Source organism: Pongo abelii, chromosome 13 (genome assembly GCF_028885655.2).
Source record: "Pongo abelii isolate AG06213 chromosome 13, NHGRI_mPonAbe1-v2.0_pri, whole genome shotgun sequence".
NCBI lineage: Eukaryota > Metazoa > Chordata > Mammalia > Primates > Hominidae > Pongo > Pongo abelii.
The window spans coordinates 81,888,751-81,909,401 of record NC_071998.2 but is presented as its reverse complement, the minus strand read 5'-3'; the positions used below and the strand labels follow the sequence as shown (position 1 = coordinate 81,909,401).

General features: G+C 51.0%; 1 long non-coding RNA gene across 3 annotated transcripts in view; it reads left to right on the top strand.

Moving 5' to 3' along the window:
- Positions 1-1,442: 1,442 nt before the first annotated feature.
- The window catches only part of LOC129047915 (uncharacterized), a 102,247-nt gene continuing 83,038 nt past the window's right edge, over positions 1,443-20,651 (top strand). Inside the window, exons 1-3 of one of the 3 annotated variants that reach the window (XR_008509795.2) lie at positions 1,443-2,319; positions 4,179-4,631; positions 7,491-10,214. This is a non-coding gene — a long non-coding RNA (uncharacterized LOC129047915). Of the gene's footprint in view, positions 2,320-4,178; positions 4,632-7,490; positions 10,215-20,651 lie in introns of those variants that run through there. The other 2 variants (XR_010136547.1, XR_008509796.2) reach the window with 2 other exon arrangements.

Sequence of the window (20,651 nt, the reverse complement as noted above, 5' to 3'; positions counted from 1 at the left end):
TGAGGTCCTTCTGGCCAAATGCAGAGTCCTGTTGGCATCGGTGCTATCAGTTAACCATCTCTGCCTCTTTCAAATCTTCTGTGCTCCTCAGCAGGGTGGGGGTGGGGATTGTGGGGTGCAGTCTCTTTCTTTCCTTTGTCCTTTAGGCCCTCCATGCTCTTGAGGTGCTGGGCACAGGGAGGAGAAAACTGGGTGACCTCCAGAGGGAGAGGGGAGCCCATGAGTGCCATGTCGGGATGGGAGAAGCCAAGCCTCAAGGACAAGAAGCTGAAGGTGCAATTACTAGAATGCTTTGTATACTTGATCTTCTTGTACCAAGACACGTGTGGCCCCCAGACTCGTTCATGTATTTGACAGACAACTCTGTCACATGTCCACCAGGGGGTAAGAAAAACCCTGTTGCTTATTCTTGAACGGAATCATCCAAAAATGGTGGGATATCACTTAGGAAGCATCATGTCTCAGCAAAGCCTTGTGCTCTCTAGAAGGACAATTTTGGGTGCGTTAGAGCTCTCTTTGCATTGTTTTCTTAAAGCTTTCTGTAGTGTTTAGTGATGATATTTGGGAATCAAAGTACATAGTTAATTTGAATTTGCAATAAGAAAAACTTCTAAGAGGTAATACTTTTCTCCTTTAGCAAGAGAGGCCATGCTCTGCCCATGCACCGGGGGAGGGGCAGAAAGAAGGAAGCTGAGGAGCCTGCAGGAGGCTGGCTGATTTCTCACCAGCTGAGCCCTCTCTGGGCAGCTTTGTCCAGGCCTTCATGGCTGTGGAGAACAGATCCTGCGTGCCTTTTGTCTTTTGCGAGCATCTGCCACTCTGGTATGGCCACCAAATGCTCTTCTCCCTGGTGCATGCCAGGGAGCTTTGCACACAGCATTCCACAGATAGCAGGGACTAGGGGACACACCCCAGGTGGACATGTGACAGGCAGAAGACTTGTGCAGCGTGCTGTTCAAGGCGAGCGTGCAAAGACAGGCCACCTCTTGGGAAGACAGCCCAGAGCACCGAAAGAAGTCATCTTCCTTTCCGGCCATTCTCTTTTTCTCTACACACGAGCCCTGCAATAGGACTCAGTGGCTGCCGCCTTCAGTCTGGGCTGGGCCGCTCCTGCTCTCGAGGGTGGAACACTGAGATCTAAGGGCCTCTCCCTGTCATGATCCCTGTTTATCCTTCGTTGTGCTAAACACGATGTTTGTCATTACTAAAGGGCTCTTAAAATTACATCTGCACGTCTGAATAGCCTGCTAATGCAGAGCTGCCCTTTGCATTCAACAGAGGAACCTGCTTCTGCCTGGCTCTAGGACAACGCTTCTTGCTGGGCTCCTGCCAAGTGCGGCTGGGCTGGGCCTGGAGCGACCAATCCACTGATCCACCAATCCGGAGGGCAGCCCAGGAAGAGCGAGATCTTAGTGGATGGACACCCTGCCTGTCTGTGGAATGGCTCCTTCCTGGGGCAACCCCGAGAACAAGAGGGAAAACAGCCTCTCCCCCTCGCCTCCTGCCCTCCTTCCCTCCTGCAGGCAGCCACCTCCCCAGCTAATTGAAAACAAAAAGGGACGCAGTTGTGAAATTCAGCCCCCAGCGCCATCATCATCTCCTGCGGGCTCAGGGGGCTCCTCACTGTGTTTATTTACAAATCAGCCATGCTGTTTTGGCCACGGCAGCAGACAGTGACCCAGAGAGGGAGGTCCAGAGCACTACCCAAATTGCACAACACAAGCAGGTCATCTGTCCCCTTTGCTGAAGATTCCTAAGAAAACAGAGGCAGCTGACTCTCAGGCCATCTGGAAGCCACCCTCAGGGGCCAAGCGCTCGGGGGCGTGTACGCCAGCCTTGGGGGTGCTATCCGGACACCAACAATGTCACTGCTGCTGCCAGCCCCAGTTTCTCCATCTGTGAAGGGTGCATGGTTGTGGTGGTGGGGCCGAGGGGCGGGGTCAGCATGCAGTGATTAGCAGCCACCTGGGGTACTCTACCGGGCAGGCGTCTGTGCTGTGTCCTATAGTTTCAGCTGCACGTTCTCTCTCATTTTACAGATGGGAGAGCAGCTGGGTGGCTGCCGATTCTCGCCCTGCCCATGGCTGCCCTGGCCTGTGGCCGAGCCTGTGATGAAGGGCAGCCTGTTCTGTGCCATGCAGTTAAGCAAGGTGTCCGGTGGGCTGCATTGTGACCGGGTCAGCCAGGCCCTCGCCTTTGTCTTGCTTCTGCTGGCAGAGCTCACAGCGCAGTTTCTGGATGGAGGCTGCCGGAGTTGCCTCCTGCTCCGTGCTCCCACACCGTTCTTCAGCTGACCAAGTAGTGACAGCAGGACTCCAGGTATCTGCCCCTGTGCGGCAAAGCACACACTTTCAGTGCTGCGGTTGTTGCTTGAGACGCTCAGTGGGAGGTCATTGCTTGGACTAAGACTACAAGTCCAAGCACAAACGTCCCCCTGAGGTGTCACCTGGGGTGTTGGGAGTGGGGGATGGGAAGAGGAACAATACTGGGCTGGGGTTCTTGAGAAGACTTTTGAAAGGATCTAAGAGGAACTGACCCCTCCACCTCCCCCAGACGGTGCACAAAGAAAATGGGCCCAAGAATCCCCAGAACTGGGCTCTGAAATCTCACTGTCTCCTTGCTGGTCACCAGCAATTGCTGTGACTCACCCTCCTGGTGCTTCTGTGGGCCATCTGGACACCTTGGGGAAGTCCCAGGGATCCCCATCAGCACTCCTTTCTCCCTGAATGTTCTATCTCACTGGCTCCCCAGGGCGGGCCTGGAGGGAAGAGCAGTGGCCAGGCATCGTCAGGGTCCTGCAGGGCTGATGGGAGTGGTTTCTGTGGGTACTGTGGCTCTCCTGTGTGGGTTTCCCGCCCTGGGCTCTGTGAGTGGGCCTTGATGGGCACTGGGCTGTTCTTCTACCTTGTGGCACCTGGCCCTGTAGAGATGACGGTTTCTGAAACAAGAGCATTTCCTCTGAATTCCAAGGAGCTTTGCTCAAGGGCCAACTTTGCCTTATGCAGGCTGGAGCCTGAATGCTCGTTCTGCTACCAGCTGTGTGACCTTGTGAAAAGTCCTTAACTTCTCTGGGCCTTACTTTCTCATTGGGATAATATTACAAAAGGCTGCTTGAGAAATGGGATGCTTTCAGAGATAACATAGAGTGAAAGCACCAGGCACAGTAAAATTCAACTGCTATTAGTTCCTTTCTCCCTTATTGAAGAAGGAAGGCAGATGAAAGCAGCTTTCAGGAATGGCAGCTTGGAGAAGAGGAGAGGGAGTGGGGGTCTAGAAGAGGAGAGGCAGTAGGGGCTATGATTCCTCTGACATTGGCTGAGAGCCAGCAGTAAGAAAGAGAAACAAGCTGTCCTTCATGTACGCACTGGCTTCTTCCTTGCACCCTCGGGTGCCGAGCTGAGCTGCGAACACCCAGACCTGACAGCCCTTCCTCCAGAGCTGACCATCCAGGTGGGGAGTGACATTTGGCTGATTTCTGATTTTGAAACACAGAAACCAGGAGAGCTGGGTTAAAACAGGTTTACCAATGTGAGTGGCTTATTGGCTGTAGGTGCCCCAGCCAGGCATGGAAGTCCAGAGCTGGAGGGTGTGTGAGCTCCCTGAATGCAGGGCTGGCCCTGGCAGGCGAGCACACAGCTAATAGTAATGGATGGCATAGGAATACGGAGCCAAGGTTTCTGGCAAGAAAACAATGAAAAATGCACTGTCTCTGAATTTTTCTCTGGGACTCAGTTGAATTTTAGTGGTCATGAGCAGAAATGAAATTCAACCAGTTGACTGATATTTTTAGAAATGCCTCAGGCTTTATCATTTCAACTCTGGGGAGTGAGTATCCCAGAAATCTTGGGAGTGGGGGTCACAGCACCTGAACGTTAGTCCTTTACACCTGTAACATCAGAATCATGGATTCCTGGGTTCCCCTTGCAGAGATTCTAGTTGGGTTGGAGCCTGGAAATCTGTTTAAAAATACTTCCCCAGATTTGGAACCACTACCATAGACAATTAAGCAAAGAATGAGGTAAGGCATTCTTTTCTCCAAAATGTAATTTTCTGGGGCCCTGCTAGAGATGTGTCACCTTTCTAGGCCTCTTCTCTGGTGGGAGCTCAGGTCCTCCTGAGAAGGGCACGAACGAGAGAGACTCTGACCTTTCCCTCTGTCCTTTGCTCTAAAAACACAGCCCTGTTTAACCCGACAAAGGGTGACTTTCTTCTCTGGAGTGCTCCGGGTCACGCTTGGGGACACATGAAGGATACACCCTCCCTGTCAGGCTCCCATCGCACGTTGAACCTGGCTTGTGAACACAGCCCTCCGGGACACTACTAGGAACAAAGTGTTCCAGGCGCTGCAGGAGCTCAGCTGCCACCTGGAAAACCTGTTTGGCCACTTAGGTCCAGATGACGGGAGCCAGCCGGGCTCAGGAGAACAGAGCTGGCCCAGTAACACCTCGCTTCCTCCCTGCTGCAGAGACCTAGGAGGGCCCTGCCCAGCACAGCACACTGGAGTGGCCCTGCGGCGGCATCTGGGCTGCTGTACCCATGGTGCCTCCCAGCCCGCGGGGCTCCCGGCAGCTCTGGAGACTCCTGCATCACGTCACCTGGCCCCTCACCATCACCATCCTCATCTCTCCTGGGTGGGTATGTCCGCACCATTCCTAGCCTCATTTATTTGTTTATTTTTGAGACAGGGTCTTGCTCTGTCACCCAGGCTGGAGTGCAGTGGCATCATCTCGGCTTACTGCAACCTCCGCCTCCAGGGGCTCAAGTGATCCTTCCACCTCAGCCTCCTGAGTAGCTGGGACCACAGGTGCACACCACCATGACCAGCTAATTGTTTGCATTTTTGGTAGAGATGGGGTTTCTCCATGTTGCCCATGGCTGGTCTCGAACGCCTGAGCTCAAGTGATCTGCCTCCCTTAGCCTCCCAGAGTGCTGGGATTACAGGTGTGCACCACCGCACCTGGCCTCATTTAAAGATTGAGAAACCCAGATCCCAAGAAATTTGCTCACTGTTGAGGATAGCTGTCAGCAGACACCAGATTTGTGCATCGAGTTAGCAAGCTCTGGCCATGTGCTTGACTACTAGCTCAAAAAACATCCCCAGAGTCATTTTTAGAATGAGTTCTTCTTACTTACCCTTATTAAAAGACTTAAATGTGCATCAATAGTTCCCACAAAAGCCTAGTGTTACTGTTTTAAATACTGAGTTCATGAGCCAGTCAAAGATTGGGGCTTTCGCTGGTTCATTAGCTTGTTTCATGTTTGGCAGGAGACCCACATTTATGTCTAGAATGTGATATTCTGTCTATGTGCTTATCTTAGTTTGGAAGTGGTTTGAATAAAGCCAGAAATGCCAGCATATTTAGTTATGAATCCTGGTTTGCAAAGGTGCTGACTTTGGTTGTCCACAAGATCATTGGCCCCATAGCTTTACCTAACCTTCCTACACAACTGTGGTCTTCTCTGTGGGACTTAGAGGAACACCCGAAGAGAGGAGCAAGAGTGGGTTGGTTGATTACCAACAGGGCAGGGGCACAGTATCCCATTTGCATACTCATATTCTGGAAGTCAACGGGCCTCTAGAACAAAGATGTTCAGTACTAAGCAAAGTGGGCGAGAAATGAGAAAAAAAGGTGCAATGTGCAGGGAGCAGGGCTGGGGCCACTGGCCAGGGAGGAGGCTTCCTGCTTCAGAACCCGCTCATCCAAGTGCAACTCTTTAGAATCCAAAACACGCGGACGCAGGGTTGATGGGTAATTTACAGGTTTGGGTCAACATGTGAGGGACTCTCCAGTGCTTTTGAGCTGGCCTGGGGCCCACGCTGCTGGCTGTGGGAGGCTGGCGTGTCAGAGGCAGAGCTAACCAGCTGCCTGCTTGGACCCCCAGGCACTCAGAACAGGGCTGACCTTTTCTTGTGCATGGCCTGGGTTTTGTGCTTCTGCATAGGTTTGGCCACACAGTCCAGGGGCTGACAAAGGGGATCTGGAGGGGCCACCAAAGGCTCTATGCCTGTGCTGAGGATGGAGTTTAGGAATCATGGCTGGGCATGGACAGTGGCAAAGGGCTGGCCCCCACTTACCCTCACTGCAGGGCTGGGTTCTGTTGCCTGTGTCAGCGCTCACCGTGGGAGTGGGTCTCAAAGGGGCATGCTGGAAATTTGTGGGGGCATTTTTTGGTGGGAACAGTGACCATAGGGACTACTGGCTTTGTGGTCCAGGGCTGAGGACGCTCGAGGTTCTGCAAAGCAGAGAAAGCCCCACACAGACAGACGGCACTGTGGCTAGTGTCGCTCCCTCGGCTTCTCATTTGGGTGGCAGATCTGTGTTTGGGGATCTGGTCTGGTCCCATGCCTGTGTTCTGTCAATACCACCCACTTCCCTCATGGCTGTGACAGACACTGGATTTCCCAACACTGCAGCTATGGCAGAGACTAAGGGAGGATCCAGACTTTGTTTTGCTCCAAGCTTTGCCAAGCTTTGTTCCTAATTTCAGAAAACCACAGCCCTAGTGAGCGCTGGAATTACCAAAGCAAGGTCCACTGTCTGGTGGAATCCTCAGAAATTTTACCTTAATTTTACCTGAATGCACACATCTGAGGACTTGATTTGTCATCTAGGGTAGTTGTGCCTAAACATTTACTATCAGAATAGATGTTATTGTATATTATATCTATGTCAGTTTTTTTCGTATTACCATTAAAGCATTACATATATGATCTATTTATCTATCATCTATCTGTTATACCATCTATCTATCATCTATCTATCTAATCTATATCATCTTTATTTCTCTGTCATCTATCTATCCATCTGTAACATCATCTATCTATCACTTATAGACACATTATATTATCCAAAAGTTTCATTTCAGGATAGTACAGCAAATGTTAAAATTATTCATGATCAAAGGGGCTGTTTGATTCTAGCATTCATATACAAGTTACTGATGGAATGGCTCTAGAGCCCAGCCTCCCTCCACAGAGTCCCTGCCTTTGGAAAGATGGTCTGCCTGAGGCTCGCCATGCCCTTGCTGCTCTGCTCTGCAGGGGCTGGGCCGGATCCCCCAGAGCACCGAGCCCTGGCTGTGTCTCTCCCCCTGTCAAACTTGCCTGGCGGTTTGTTGCTGAGTCTGTCCTGGTTGAGGCACCTGCTCCCTTCAGAGCATCACACCCAGCCAGTTCCCGGAGGTGGCTGAGTGTTTGCTTTCAGGACATTCAGTAGTACTGGGAAATGTGTGTTGACACAGGAGATAAGAAGGTCAGATGGGAAGAGAGGAAGGAGGGCTGCCACTGCCCAGCAGGCAGCCGGGAGGCCTGTGGATCCCAAGTTTGGGGTCGATTCCTCGGGTTCATCTCAATATTGTGGGAGGAAAACATAAACGAGCCCAGAGCCACTTCTTGAGGGCTCTGGAAACTGTCCATATGAAATAGGCACCAACACTCATCTGTGAACTCTGAATATGACAAGGGTAAATTCCTAATTTCCCTTTTCCAGGTATAGAATGCTTAAATGCATTTTCCTGAAGCCCTTCTGCCTCCATCTACTAGGATGCCCTCCCACCTTCTCACAGAGGCTGCATGGCTGTCACCTTTCCTTGTGGCAACTGAGTTGGGTGTGGGGATCCCCGTTTGAGAGGCAAAGTCTTTGATGTGCACCAGGGAGCGGACTGATCTGAAGTAGTCGTTTGACTTTGGCAACTGCTTCAGTTTCCTCATGGCAGGTGTGCAATGGGTCATGTTTCTTTGTTGATTCTGAATTTAGCTTTGAGAAGAATTCTAGAAGAGGGGATCCAAAGCTATCTGGAATAAAATCCTGGAAAGAAGTGGACAGCCCTCCCCAGACAATGTGATTTTGGTTGTGCAAGTTCTGGTGGTTTTGTGGGGAGACACCAGGCTTAGGGTCACACCATGTGCACATTCTGTATTATTCTGAGTTGGAAACCATGAGTGCATGCTGCAGCTGGTTGCTATGGAGTCCCGTGGACTGTTGTCCTGAGAAAAACTCAGATAGGGAGGGTGCATGTGTGCATGTGTGCCTAAGTGCTGTGTGTATGTGTGCCCACAGGTGTCTGTGTGTTGTGAGCATGTGTGTACAACTGTGTGTTTGTGTTGCATGGGTGCGCATGCCTGTGCATGTGCCTGGGGAGGGTCATCAGAGGGGTAGGAAGAGGACAGACAGGCGCCTGGAAGCCCTTTGCAGCAGGCAGTGAGCAGGCAGGATTCACAGGACCTAGCCTGCCTCTGAGAGGCATTTGGAGGCCTCCCTCTGGGTCTTCTGGGAGCTTCGTTAAGCTGTGGACACATCTATTCCAGTTTGAGAGAGATGGGAGAAGATGAGACTTGATGTGTTCCTGTGTGTGTTTGCAACTCCTTGAATCATCCAGTGACAAGCAGACCCCGGCAATGGTGGCTGAGCAGTGGGGTCTCACGGAGACCCCAGCCTTCCTTGAGGATGGTGTTGTGCCCACTTTCTGTGCCCACGGACCTTCACGTGCACCCCTTTGGAGCCAAACAGCATTTGGGCCTGGGCATTTTTTGGATTATAGTGTGGATATCACATACCCTACACCACCCCTTGAGGTGTGGAGAGCACCCTGTAAGCAAATGGGTTAGTGTTTCGTAGTGAAACCAAATCAGGTAAATAAAGACTCACGAGGAATTAAGGTCAAGCTTGGCCTCCAAATGAGTTATGGAACAATGGTCGGTTCTCAAAGTCTATTGGGTTTTGAGTGACTGCTTAGCAATTGCTGACCTGCAAAAGTCAACAAACTCAGTTGACCGAACAAACCCAGTTGACCGAACAAACCCAGTTGACTCAAAAGTCATGCCCCTTCTTGGCCATAGGGCTTGGCTCTGCTTGCAGATAGGCCCTGTGCCCTCAAGCAGGGGCTGGGTAGGGGACCTAAAGGCCAGCGCCAGAGGTGGATGCTACTGGAAGGAGACCTGGGGTGGGAGGGATCTGAGGATGAGCTGCTTGGCCCAGGTCCAGCCTCTGCTGAGGTGAATCACCCCTTGGATAGTCTGGAGTCCCCAGGAAGGTTGGGTGGGGGCAACAGCCAGGATGGCCAAGGGATTGATCAGAGACAAGTGGCTCTGGACCGGGTGCAGTGGCTCACGCATGTAATCCCAGCACTTTGGGAGGCCGAGGTGGGCGGATCACAAGGTCAAGAGTTTGAGACCAGCCTGGCCAACATGGTGAAACCCCCGTCTCTACTAAAAAAACACAAAAATTAGCCAGGCATGGTGGCATGCGCCTGTAATCCCAGATACTCAGAAGGCTGAGGCAGGAGAATTGCTTGAACTTGGGAGGAGGAGGTTGCAGTAAGCGAAGATCGTGCCGTTGCACTCCAGCCTGGGCAACAGAGCAAGACTCTGTTTCAAAAAAAAAAAAAAAAAGGTGGCTCTGGTGTGGGCACCAAGTACGTAAGAGTTCATCTGGTTGGCCCAGTAAGTGCTCTGGGGTAAGAGAGGGGTGGCTCCTTTGTCCCTTGTCACACTGCCCTTTGCCCCAGTGGACCCAGCAGAGGCTGGACCTGGGCCAAGCAGCCCATGCTCAGGGTCACGGGCAAAGGGGGAAGGCAAAAAGGGGAGCTTCCCTCCACAGCGCCCTGGCAGGTAAGGAGGCCACAGACGTGAGGGTTCTGTGAGTCCCATCACTAGGAACACTGGCGCCAGCTGTCCTGCATCCTGAGTGTGTGGGGCTGTCGGGATCCATCGTCCCACCAACAGTCCTGAGGGGAGCCTCCAGGTTTAGGGCTGCTCAAGGCCCTCCTAAATCTCAGATTGGGTTTCCTATCTACCTGGAAGAAAGAGCGCTAGATTTAGCTTTAAATCAAATTAAACAGGAATAACAAAATGTGATGTGTTTGGCCTAAGATTTATACTCCCTATGTCCACCACCTTAGCCCTTCTGGAGAGACAGAGGCACCTAGGGTCAGACATGTGGAGGGTAGATGACCACAGGCAGGAGCCCCTGGCCAGAGTAGCCTCTAGAGATGCTCCTCATCATCCCTTCTGGGATTTGTTTTTTCCTAGTTGGAGATTTAAAAAAAAAAAAAAAAACTTGAAAAATAATTCTGAAATGAACTATACACACAAAAGAGTATCTGTAACTTACATATACATAGAAAATAGCAATAATAAATGAAGACGCACCCAGATTAGCAGTTTGAATGTTACCCAGACCTCTAATTGGTCCCATAACATTCTTCTTTTTTTCCCCACTTTCATTGCAATAACCACTGGCCTGGATTATGTGTTAATCGTTACCTTGTCTTGTTTAAAGTTTTACTGTAAATGTGTGAGTTGTCAAGCAATGGATGGCTAAATTTTATCTGTTTTTGAACATTTGTAAATAAAGTTATACAGTATAAATTTGGTGACTTGCTTTTTTCTGCTCATGAGATGCATGCATGATGAGGCATATACCTGGTTGTCAATCATTTCACAGTGCTCCCTTGTAGGAATTATTCGCCTGGTTTCGGGCTTTTGCTACTGCAAACAATGCCCATCTGAATATTCCCTTAAGGGCACAGGTCCCTAAGCCTGACGGCTGTGATTCAAATTCTGCCTCCCAGCACCTGCCTGTGTGGCCTTCTAGGGTCCAGGGTCATCCTTTTTAAAATGAAGATAATTATACTACATGCACCAGCAGGCTCTAAGGAGGACAAAGAGAGTGAATTCAGGTAAAGCATTTAACATGGTACCTCACACAGGATCAGTTTAAAGGTTAGATATAATGATAGCAATGGTGGTAGTCATGATAGTGGTGATGGTGGTGGTGGTGATGATGGTGGAGACGGTGGTGGTGGTTGTGATGGTGATGGTGGTAATGATGGTGATGGTGGTGGTGATGGAGATGGTTGTGATGATGATGATGATGGTGGTAATGATGGTGGTGATGGTGGTGGTGGTGATGGAGATGGTAGTGATGATGATGATGGTGGTGATGCTGGTGGTGGTGATGGTGGTGGTGGTGATGGAGATGGTGGTGATGATGGTGGTGATGCTGGTGGTGGTGATGGTGGTGGTGGTGATGGTGATGGTGGTGATGATGGTGGTGATGGTTGTGGTGGTGATGGAGATGGTGGTGATGATGGTGATGGTGGTGGTGATGGAGATGGTGGCGATGATGATGATGATGGTGGTAATGATGGTGGTGGTGATGGAGATGGTAGTGATGATGATGATGGTGGTGATGCTGGTGGTGGTGGTGGTGGTGGTGGTGGTAATGGAGATGGTGGTGATGATGGTGATGGTGGTGATGATGGTGGTGATGGAGATGGTGGCGATGATGGTGATGGTGGTGGTGATGGTGGTGATGGTGGTGATGGTGGTGGTGATGGAGATGGTGGTGGTGATGGTGGTGGTGGTGATGGAGATGGTAGTGATGATGATGATGGTGGTGATGCTGGTGGTGGTGGTGGTGGTGGTGGTGGTAATGGAGATGGTGGTGATGATGGTGATGGTGGTGATGATGGTGGTGATGGAGATGGTGGCGATGATGGTGATGGTGGTGGTGATGGTGGTGATGGTGGTGGTGATGGAGATGGTGGTGGTGATGGTGGTGGTGGTGGTGATGTTGATGACAACTCCTTGTGTACTTATTTGGAAACAGAGTCTTTGCAGACATGGTCAAGTTAAAATGAGATCATGAGGGTGCACCCTAATTCTAAATGACTGGTTCAGGTGTCCTTATAAAAAAGACAATTTTGAGACACAGGCACACAGGAAGAATTTCATTTGAACATGCAGGCAGAGATCTACAAGCTAAGGAACACTAATGATGGCCAGCAAACCACCAGACGCTTAGAAAGAGGCCTGGGTCTCAGCCTCAGAAACCAGCCCTGCCGATGCCTTGATCTCAGACTTCTGGCTTCTGGAATAAACTTCCCCTGTATAAGCCACTCAGTCTGTGAAAGTTTGTTATGGCAGCCCTAGCAAATGGGCACAAAAAGCACAGAAAGAGAATTCCTCTCAAATGGAAAGGTTCCTACCATTGTCAAGAGACTGATTTTTTAAAATACCATTTTATGTGGGCCTGGGTACGGTGGCTCACACCTGTAATCCCAGAACTTAAGGAGGCCAAGGTGGGCAGATCACAAGGTCAGGAGATCGAGACCATCCTGGCCAACATGGTGAAACCCCATCTCTACTAAAATACAAAAAAATTAGCCGGGTGTGGTGGTGTGCACCTGTAGTCCCAGCTACTTGGGAAGCTGAGGCAGGCGAATTGCCTGAACCCACAAGGTGGAGCTTGCAATGAGCTGAGATGGCACCACTGCACTCCAGCCTGGTGACAGAGCAAGACTCTGTCTCAAAAAAAAATATACTTTATGTGCTATTACATTTTTCTTAAAAGATTTATACTACTTTGACACTCAGTGTTACAAAAGGGAAATCTAGAAGAAAACACTTTAGGTAGAATTTGATGATGGCCAGTGTGGGCAGAGTCCATATAATTCTGTCTGTGGCACACAGCGTCTCTTGAAGACACCATAATATAGATGCTGCACAAAGGCCACTACTTCCTGTTGCTTTACTGTAGGAATTAAAACATTGAAGGAACAGAAGCAGGCTGCTGCCAGCATTGCATTTCTGTCAAGAAGCTGCCCCGCAAAATTTATGGATGTATTGCTGTATGCACCTAATAGCAAGCTCTACTGGATGAATGGCTTATAAAGATCTCCCCTGAATAAAATTGTGGTTTTTAACTTTAGTCTAGAAGAACATGTCAATTCTCTGTGCATCCTTTATGGCAGCCTCAGCATGTGTTCAGCACTGGTATTTATTCTATATGACTGTTTGTTAAGCAACAGGCTGAATTAAAATGGGAAAGCTCACCAAGGAGTTTTCTTGAAATACTGCTTTTCTAGCAAGGAGAACATAGAAGATGGTGAGGCAGCCTCGGCTGGAGTGCTGACTGCCCAGAAGCAGAGGGGCAAAATGCACTCCAGTGTGGATTTTGGTCATTGAGGCTTTGCTGAGAGCATGTCCCAGGCTGGGTTCACTTTTGCCTGAAGAGGCTGCAGCAGAATGAAAACTCAACTGTGCAAAAGAAAACACTCAAATTTTAAAAAGCACAAGATTCTGCTGGGATCATCTGGTAGCAGGGGCAGCAGGAAAGACGTAATAGAGATTTCAAAGCAGGCTGAGGAGGAGGACAGGGCATTCCAGCCTCTGTGGTTCAGCAATCTCACCACCCCACAACCAACAGTGGCTTTCCAGGTATGCAGATTTGAAGGATGCCCTTCCATGGAGGGTGATCGAGGTCTGCTAATGCCATTGCTCTGTGGGTGTCATAGTGAGTGCAAGTGCCTTGGCCAGTGTGCACATCCCAAGTGTGATTAACTGAATGTTCATGTCCCCAGTATGTACATACTCCCGGTTCCTCCAGTGTGCACAGCCCCACAGTGTGCACATTCCCTTAGTGTGCACATGCCTCCAGTGTAAACATCCCTCCAGTGTGCACATCCCCATAGTGAGCACATTCCCCCCAGTGTACACATCCCCCCAGTGTGAACATCCCCCCAGTATACACATCCCCCCAGTGTGAACATCCCCCCAGTGTACACATTCCCCCAGTGTACACATCCCCCCAGTGCGCACATCCCTCCAGTGTGTACATCCCCGCAGTGTACACATTCCCCCAGTGTGTACACATCCCCCCAGTGCACACATCCCCCCAGTATACACATCCCCCCAGTGTACACATCACCCCAATGTGCACATCCCCCCAGTGCACACATGCCCCCAGTGTACACATCCCCCCAGTGTGCACATCCCCCCAGTGCACAAATCCCCCCAGTGTGTACATCTACCCAGTGTGCACATCCCCTCTGCATGCACATCTTCCCAGTGTGCACATCCCTCAAGTGTGCACATCCCCGCAGTGTACACATCCCCCAGTGTGCACATCCCCCCAGTGTACACATCCCACCAGTGTGTACATCCCCCCAGTGCACACATCCCCCCAGTGTACTCATCTACCCAGTGTGCACATCCCCTCTGTGTGCACACCTTCCTAGTGTGCACATCCCTCCAGTGTGCATGACCCCCAGTATGCACACCCCAAGTGTACAGATGCCCCCAGGATACGCATTCCCTCAGTATGCACACCCTGCAGTGTACACATTCTCTTAGTATACACATTCTTCCAGTGTGCATGTCCTTCTAGTATGCATGCCCCCAAGTGTACACATGCCTCCAGTGTACACATTAGCCCAGTGTTCATGCCCCCAGTGTGCACATCTCCTAGTGCACATCCCCGCAATGTACACACGCCTAGAGTGCATGCCCCCCAGTGTGCATATCCTCCTAGTGTGCCCTTTCTTAGCATTTACACCCCAATGTGTACATCCAGTACACCTGGTGCGCACAGCCCCCAGTGAGCAATCCTTCCGCCAGTGTTCACATGCTCCAGTGTCCACAGCCCCTGGCCAGCCTTATCCAAGGCATCTCTGCAGGCTCAGCCTATGTAGGCACATGAGGACAATGCAGCAGAGTCAGAAGCTGCTTGTGCTGAGATGATGATAAGGACACGATGCGGGGCACATGGCCCCTGCTCTCAAGCACCTTCTAGTCCCTGGGGTCAGAGTGCTTAGACTGGGGAAGGCTGCTGGACAGGGCTGAGGGGGTCTTAGCTGAGTGAAGATGCTCCATCAGTGAGGGCTCCTGTGGGGACCGAGAAGGCAGCACTCCCCTCACTCTGGGTCAGCTGATCTGGTGAGTTCATTGCGCAGGGCTTCGGGGACAGGGCAGTGCTGCTCATGCTGCTGATGGGAGGAGTCCTGGGCTTGCAGCGCCTGCCTTCCCCTCCCAGCAGGCAGCTCGGAGTTCTGCCCAGCAACCAGGCCCCCTCCATCTGCCGTCTGGGATAATGAGCTGACCCCGAGGCTGCTGGCACAAGCCCACTTTGTGTCTTCTATTCACTGGGATTACCTTTCAGCTTCCCATTGTTCTTTGCTAATGGCCTTAAAACATGCCTGCCTGTTACCTTCCCTAGCCCTGCTGGCTGCTGGAGGAAAGCCTCATCTCCTCCAACTTGAACGGCCTCCTCCACTCCATCCTGGCCTGGGTGGGTGGTAGGAATGCCAGCCTGGGCACAGGGATGTAAGCCGGCCACCCAGCCTTCAGCCGCAGCCATTAGCCAGGCCTCAAGTGTCACAATATTTTATGGGACCCCTCTCCCCGCCCTTGGTGAACTGGCCGGGTTGCCACATGGCCCAGCTTCTGTGCTTTCCAAGCCCTGCCTCCATTGAGAGCGTGGCTGTCCCCGTGTCTGGACAGATGGCTGAGGTGGGCTGGAGGCTGCTGGCCTCTGGCCCTGGTAGGAGCTCATTCACTGTGATTATCCAGTCGTCACCCTGCAAGGGCAGAGGGGACAGGGCAGCAGTGGCTGCATTGACTTTTAACCCTTTCCAGAGTGAAGGGCTGGATCCTTGGGGGAAAGAATTCATCCAAATTGGATGAGCCCTTCACACTCGGCCTCATTATTATCCACGCGTGCAGCAAAAAGGGGGAGCCAAATGTCTCCAGTTATTTACACCGCATCTGGCAAAAAGATAATTCACTTCTTTTGGAGGCGTTTGAAAGCTCAACCGTAGTGGGCTTTCACCTAACGCAACCATCAGCATTAGGATGAAGCAGCATATGACAGCGTTATTAAAACATGGCCGCTCATTTCCTTTTTGCTTAGCTTTAGGGATGATGAAAACACAGTGATTCCTTGTTTGAAAAGGAAATGTCAAAGAACAGATGCGATCGGGGTCTGATTTATAAAAGTGTGGGCTTTTATAAAGTGTCCAGCTTTCCTGGGCAGCATCTTTAGGGGACTACTGGACACAGCTCAGGGGGCTGACCCCCTGGCCACTGCCAAGCTACAACCTTCCCAAGGCCCTGAGTCACAGAAGACAGTCTGCGGGTGGCAGTGTCTGTCACCTGTGTGTGCACATGTGTGCCTGCTCCTGTGCAGGGCCCTGGCACGCGTCTCAGACGGGCTGCCGGCTTTGTTGTTGGAGGCGCAGGCTTCTCCAGATTGGCTGGTCTTCAAAGCAATGACATGCCGTGTCAGATCTGCCATAGTCCAGGCACGTGGCAGGCGTCCAGCATGCAAATGAGTCGGACGCTTTGCACTGGCCTGGAGCGCCCTAGACAGCCGCCCCACACCCCTGGGAGGCCCAGCAGGTGCCCGCGAGGCAGGTGTGCAGCTCGCCATATGCTCTGCTGAGCGTCGGGTTTCTGCCAGCATCTTTCAATGACCCACCAGGTGAGATAAAGTGAGTGGAAAGGGGCCTGTGCCAACCTGTGGCTGCACAGGCCACTTCTGGGTAGGGACAGCCCTGAAACCTGGGCAGGGCAGGCAGAGGAGGGACAAATGTCAGGGTGGATAATTGCTTTAAAAATCCCCTGCATTTTAGAAACAGGGAAGGTTTATGGCTAAATTAGATATGTACCTTGCAAATGCACTGTCTGTCTCTGCAGAGCCCAGATTTGGAGCTGGAAGCCTAAGATAGGGCCCCAAATTTTCTCCCCATCATGGCCACCTGGGGAGCCTTAAAAATCCCCATGCTCAGGCTGCTATCAGAGCAGTTAAATCAGACACTCTGGAAGTAGAACCCAGGCATCTGAATTTTTTGTTTCTCATGTGATTCAAAGTTTGAAAACCCATCATTTAGAGCTGTGCCGTCTAATGCAATAGCCATCAGCCAGATGTGGCTATCTTAATTTAAATGTATTAACATTTTTAAAAGTTAGTCTGTTACATGTGCAAGCTGCATTTCAAGTGCTCAGTGGTTGTGCTGAACAGTGCAGACCCTGTTCAGAGAACCTTCTCATTATTGCAGAAAGTTCCATGGAGCAGTGTGCTGTGGAGAGTCCTTTCAGCCTCTTGTCTTCCCTCCCTGAGAAGGTGACCTGCCTTGCTCCGGGGCACACTGGCCGTGCAGGGCAGTACTGTGCTATTCTATTTTCATTCCCTAATGCCTTAGGTTGCTGGGGGCACAGGTGTGCCCAGAGAAAGGCTCCAGAAAATCAAGCTACCACGTGCTTTTCAGCAAAGACTCAGCATGCAAAAATGAGGTGTCCCCCAAACACCTTCACGGAGCCCCCTCCCAGGTGCCAGGCCAAATTTGGTTGGCTTCGGTAATGTGTATTTCCACGAGATCCTCTTGTCCTCTGGTCATGCATGCCGGAGTCCCAAAAAGCATGGATGTTCCTAAACAGCCCCCCTGCCCTGCCTTCATGAATGTCAGCGTGGGGGGCTCCGGCAGGCCCACGTGGGCATGTGCCGGTGAGTGTGAAGCCTCTGTCTGCCTGTCTGGGTCCCTGTAATTCATCAGATGCATGTTTGTAACAAAAGGATCATGCCACACGCCAGGGATCTTTGAAACTGTAAGTTTGGTTCTTAAATGAGCCCAACTGCAAACCAAATGGTGTGTGGAGTGCTGAACTGGTGGGGACAAAAATCGTGGTGGGGGAGGTGGCTTTTCTAGCAGGGCAGCATTTCACAGCACGTGCTGCCAACTGTTGCAAAAAGAAAAAAAATCCTAAGAAGAAGAAAGAGAAAGGGAAATGTACATATTCCTGCAGCCCTGCAAGTGCCCTTTCTTCTTCATTGTTCTCTGAAGCAGGCGGCAGGCCCGGCCAACAGCTGTGCATTGCGTGTATCACTAACAGCTGCTTTTTCCTGGGGTGAAATTAAAAGATTAGGGGATATGGGCACGTGCTGGCCTCAGGAGCCCAAACAATGCTTGATTTAGGGTGAAACTTGTCTGGGGAGACTGACAAAGGAGGAGGCTCTGAGTTGGCCAGGGGTCAAAGAGGAGAGCTGGCTTTGACAGAGACAAAAGGAGGGAGGGGGCGGGAGGCAGAGGGCTAGGGGAGCCAGGCCAAGTGAAAAGAGGCCTCGCAGCAGCTGCTCCTGCCCCAGAAATTTGAGACGGGTCTTTTCACAAACACAAATGCCTGAGAAGAATAGGGGGCCACGCTTAGCTGAAATGGCTCGTTTGCAAATGAAAAGGAGATTGGGAGCCCTTACATTTTGCAAGTTTTCACCTAAGAGGATGGAAAATGATTAGTGTAGGCAAGAAGTGTGCAGAGGAGCAGATGGGCCAGCCACCCTGGAGCTGCACTCTGTGTTCACATAACAATCATGCCCACTGCCGGGGTGCAGAAGCCCAGGCCCCCTAAATGTCCAGCAAGGACACCGGCACCCCGCAATTCGATCAGTGCAGTTCCAGCTGGGACTCCACAGGACGTCTTTGCTACAGCGTGTGCGGATATTAATTTATGTGCTGGGTAAATTAAATATACTTATAGCCATGAAGCAGCAAGGTGATTGCAGCAGGAGGCAGGCTGGCAGACAGCACGCCGGTGTGGTTGTTGTCCCTTGGCAGGATGTCTGACTTCCCAGACTTGCTGTTTCTTCTTGGCACCTGCTGAGAACATTGGAGGAGGACCCCTGGCCTGCACTTCACTGTGTGTGACGAAAAGGGTTTTAACCATGAGCAAACACAGGGTTGGAAGTCAGTCCCCCAAATCAGGCAGCACAGAAGGAGAACAGCAATAGCCATCTTAGTAGGAAAAGCACCTGCCACACCTCAGGAGCTTCCCATGTGCCTGGTGGGGTCCCACGGCAGCTTCGTGGGTTTGCAAGGGTTCCCAGAGTACAGCGAGGCCTCGATTCTAGAAATATTCCTGACAAAAATGCATGACCTGAGATAACCTTGAGAAAACATCTGACAAACCTACATGACCTCTGCCCTGAGTTGGATGCCAGGGTCCTGGAAGACAGAAATTTTGGAGACAGAGAGGCAGGCCAGCTGCGAGCAGCACACACTTGGGATGCTCTTCTGTGGTAAAAGGCATTGTCGAAACAACCGGCAAAATCGGAATCAGTTCTGCAGATTAGACAATACAATTGCATCCATGTTCATTTTCAGGGTTTTAGGACTGTACCGTGGTTACATAATAGAACATCTCTGATTTTTTTTTTTAGAAAATAAACAGTAAATATTCAGAAGTAAAGAAGCATCATGCCTACAACTGACTCCCATATGGTTCAGAAAAAAAAATTACAACTCTCTCTCTCTACATATATCTACATTAAAGGGTGGCGGAGGAAGAGAGAAGCCAAAAATGGTAAAACGTCAACATTTGGGAAATCCGGGTGAAGATTATGGCCATTCTTTGTACTGTTCTTGCAACCTTTTTTCTAAGTCTGAAATTATGTCAAAATACAAATGTTAAAAGGGCCAAATGGGGCAGTGGAGGTATAGACCATCTGTGTGGTCATCCTTTTTCCCCTCCCAGGTAGAGACACATCTGGAAGTCGTTAGTTCCGGGGCATTTTGGCACCTCGCCCAGCAATCCCCTGGGCCCAGAGCAGCCCTGGCCCAGGCCTGGTATTCTTATCAGCTCCTAGTACATCTGTGACGGACAATGCCTGCCACCTGGGATTGTGTTGTCCAGTGTTGAGTGTGTGGAGGAGGAGACAGGGCTGCTGTTTTGGGCACGAACACTCTCCTGGGCCAGCCTGAAGGGTAGAGTGTCCTCCCAAAGTTGACTCAGTTGGAGAGGTCTGAGTCTCTGCTCTGGCTGTGGGAGGCTGTCGAGTCACCAGGTGGGAGTGTTTCCCCGGGGCCAAGAGGACAAGTCTACAGCTGACCTGGTTGTAGTGGCAGAAGAACAAGGGGCTCAGCCAGCAAACAGGAGAAAGGAGGCCCACTCCCAGAGATGTCCCCGGGCACTGTGATGGTGGCCACCTCTAACATGCTGGGTTTTTTTTTTTTTTTTTTTTTTTTTACGATGAGCTGCTCTTTTCATACACTGAGTGATAACTGGATCATTGCATTAAATTGACTGCTTCTCCTGCTAGGTATTAGCTGATATTTTTCTCTTTTGGCCCTCCCTCTTGCCTACACATCTGTATCACCTGGAGAGGTTATTAAGAGTTGCCCAGGCCTCATCCATCCCCAAATAGCTGTATCAGAATCCCTGGGGATGGGGAAAAGGTGGAAGCTGGGTTTTATTGTGCTGTGAAAAGGGATTTTGAGTGTGTTTTCAGCTTTGCGAAGGGCTGCCTGGTAGGTTGGACTCAAGGACCTAGCTATGTTCTCAAGAAGAATGTGTGCCGGGCACTGTGGCTCACACCTGTAATCCCAACACTTTGGGAGGCTGAGGTGGGCAAATCATGAGGTCAGGAGATTGAGACCATCCTGGCCAACATGGTGCAACCCCATCTCTACTAAAATACAAAAAATTAGCCAGGTGTGGTGGTGCGCGCCTGCAGTCTCAGCTACTCAGGAGGCTGAGGCAGGGGAATTGCTTGAACCTGGCAGGTGGAGATTGTAGTGAGCCGAGATCGCACCACTGCACTCCAGCCCGGCAACAGAGCGAGACTTTGTCTCAAAAAAAAATACAGCTACCTGCACATGCACCTTGCTGCCAGAGAGGTCCTGGGAGCCAGAGTCAGGCATGGGGACATGCTGACCTGTGGCTTCAGGAGACAATGCTCCCACCTCGGCTGTCGAGAGGCTGGTGTTATTTCAAGGTCTCTATTCCAACCCTGGTGGCTGGCCAGGGCCAAGGAATGCATAGAGACCATGGAGCTTGCATTGCAAGCAGCAAAGGGTGAAAGCACATGCACAAGACATCG